The following is a 2,935-nucleotide window of genomic DNA, read 5'->3' on the forward strand; positions in this document are numbered from 1 at the left end:
AAGATAGTTCTTGGCCTTGAGGTCCTTTAGCTTCAATGCTTCTAACTCTTTCTGCTGCCCTTCTGATAGAGGTCGTGTTCCTGTTGCCGGCTCTTCGTAACCGGTTTCAATCAGACTCCAATACTCTTTGCTCCGAAGAAAATTTTCCATGAGCATGCTCCAATGGTCATAATGACCATCAAAACGTGGAATGGCTGGTTGCACATAATTTCCTTCGGTGGTCATCTTTCTCTCTATGTGTTTTGAAATCACTCAAAAGCTGCGGCTTCCTTTTCTCAGGCCCAGTGGGAGCTCTGATACCAGTTTGTTGAGAATGAGAACAAGAAAGCAAAGAACTCACACGCAAGAACTGGATTGAATGACTTATTATTGAACAGCAACCTTTGGCTATTATATAGCCTTACAAGAACTAACAAAAAGCTGAAATACAGCCCACGATTCACACTAACAGAAACGTGGTAACGTGCATAAGGAAAGAGTCAAAATAGTAAACAAGTCTCCCTACATAGTAGGGACTTATTCAAAACAGAAAACAAACCTAAATATCTAAGAATCCTATAGTGATAAGGACTCCCAAACCCGTCACTGTGAAACATACACAATCACTATCTGAAAAAGTAAATTATGTTGCATCAAGATAATGTATCCATATGAGAAAGGTACATTATCACGATGTCGCATTAGAACAATCTACAGGGCAACTACATTTTTTAATTTTTTAATGAGACATACATTAGTTCACTTTCCTTAAACCTATAATTTATATTCTTCAAGGATTCTATTTGATATATCTCAACAAATGCTTTTCAAAATATACTTTTTTGTAAAAAAAAACCAAAGAAAATGAAAATTACAGTATATTTCAAATTTGCCTTAGAAAGCATAAGTCCATCACATGGAAATATATATATCGTTTGGCATATAACAAAGTTAAACAACCATTAGACTTTACCATTAGAAAAAAGGAGATTCAGACAATAAGCCGACAACCACCAAATATAGCAAGGAAAAGAGAAATGCAGAACTACTAGTTGTTAATACTTTAAAGTAGGGGTGGGCATCAATCCGGCCGAACCGATTATATTGGATTGGTTTGGTTTGGTTTTGACTAAAGAAAAAGTCAACAGTTTGAAAAACCGACCCGAACCGGTTTGGTTTGGTTCGGCTGCGGTTTGAGAGTTTTAAAAACTGTCCTAAACCAAACCGGACCGATTACAAATCAATTTATTATTTATTTAATTTAGTTTACATGTGGCAAGACTTGAGTGGTTATTTAGAAGTGTACCATGTACCCAGCAACACTTGATTGGACTCCAAAATTACAACTCACGGACACATCTAAGATCTAACCATTCTCTCTCCTTCAGATTTCTCTTAGAGCCTCTCTCCTATCTCCTATCTCCTTTCTTCCTTCGTCTCTTAACCCTAGCCGCAACTCCCTCTCATTATTTCTCCATCTCTCTCTGCTAGCTCTCCCTCTCTCTCTCTATCTCTCTGCTACATCTCCCTCTCCCTCTCCCTCTCCCTCTCCACCAGGTTCTGCAAGGATTGATGATGGGAATATTGCATTATTTTGCTTTTCCTTGCTGGGCATTTGGCGGACTTGATTCTTCTATGGGGTAAGTTTTTCTTTCACAAAAGGTTCACCAATTATTCTACTTTATTCCATCAATTATTCTATTTTATTCCACCAATTATTCTAGTACTTAGAAATTGTTGGTTGGTATGCATATTTTTAACAGATGTTTCAAATTGTTATGAGTTACCGAGTTGGTGCTTTGTGCTGCTTCAAGTAAGATGTGAAGATAATATGTTTTTTTTTTTTCCAACTAAGGCCTGCAATCTATATCTAAATGTTATGCAGAGAATAATCTTTGGACTCAACAATTTTTACCTGTTTGTTCCTGTTTATGTGACTTTTTTAGTTGATTTGGCATGATCCTTAATGTAGTGAAAATTGGGAATGGATACACCTATGTTTTTTTTTTTATTGATCCTTGTATTCTACTGCAGTGCAAATGTTTTTGGGGTTTCAATAGAGTCTATGCAGCTTTCATTTGATGCCAGAGGAAATGCATTTATTATTTCTCTTAATGCATCAGAGTGGACCTCTTTAGTCCAGTAACTCGCCTTCAGTTTGGGTTGGTTTGTTATTGTAGGGCTCAGATTCATCTCTACGTTCCATAAGGAGATAAAATGAGTAATCTGCTATGTGTTTATGTTGCTGGACTAGTATTCTTAAGAAACAGAGCTTGTGTCATACAATACTCTTATGAAACTCATTATTGTTGTTTTTATTTGCAGAATGAGAATATCAGCAGAGGGAGAGAAGTTCTATTTTACTGTTTTGATGTGCAGAATGTTGTGTTGAATCTGATGGGGCTGCTGTTTGGAAGGATTCACTGTTTTTTAAATCATGATTTGTAATAACTATATAATTAAGCACAATAGGATTGTATTTCTTTGAGAATCATGTTCTGTAATAATTATTATTGCTTGCAGCTTGTTTTCTTTCTTCTGTTTTTTACTTTACCTCTTTGGGTTGTATGATTAGTGAATGTTTTATGTGTTTGATATTAGGAAACTTGAGAATGAACATGTTCGGTTACATGGAGAAAATGATGTTTTCTTTTATGCCTAAACCGGCCGAACCAAACCGCACCAAACCGGATATGAATGGTTTGGTTTGGTTTGGTTTTCATTTTGATTTTAGCTCAAACCGAACCACACCGGACCGTGAAACTTTAATTGGTTCAGCTGTGGTTTGAGGATGAAACCGGACCGTGCCCACTCCTACTTTAAAGGAGAAGTAAAAGAATGATATTAGAAAATGCAATTAAATATGACCTCAATGTCTTCACAACTTGCGTCCGACGACATAATACTATCAACTGCAGGAGCATCTAAGCTAATGATTGCAATTCATATGCACGCT

At 36.5% G+C, this 2,935-nt stretch overlaps 1 long non-coding RNA gene across 1 annotated transcript; it reads left to right on the top strand.

The window, feature by feature from the left end:
• Positions 1–1,274: 1,274 nt before the first annotated feature.
• On the top strand, positions 1,275–2,511 carry LOC110753600 (uncharacterized). The gene is made up of 2 exons (XR_015834044.1): positions 1,275–1,619; positions 2,305–2,511. It is a non-coding gene; the product is annotated as an uncharacterized LOC110753600 (long non-coding RNA).
• Positions 2,512–2,935: the final 424 nt, after the last annotated feature.

Source organism: Prunus avium, chromosome 2, assembly GCF_965620075.1.
Source record: "Prunus avium chromosome 2, drPruAviu1.hap1.1, whole genome shotgun sequence".
Classification (NCBI taxonomy): domain Eukaryota; kingdom Viridiplantae; phylum Streptophyta; class Magnoliopsida; order Rosales; family Rosaceae; genus Prunus; species Prunus avium.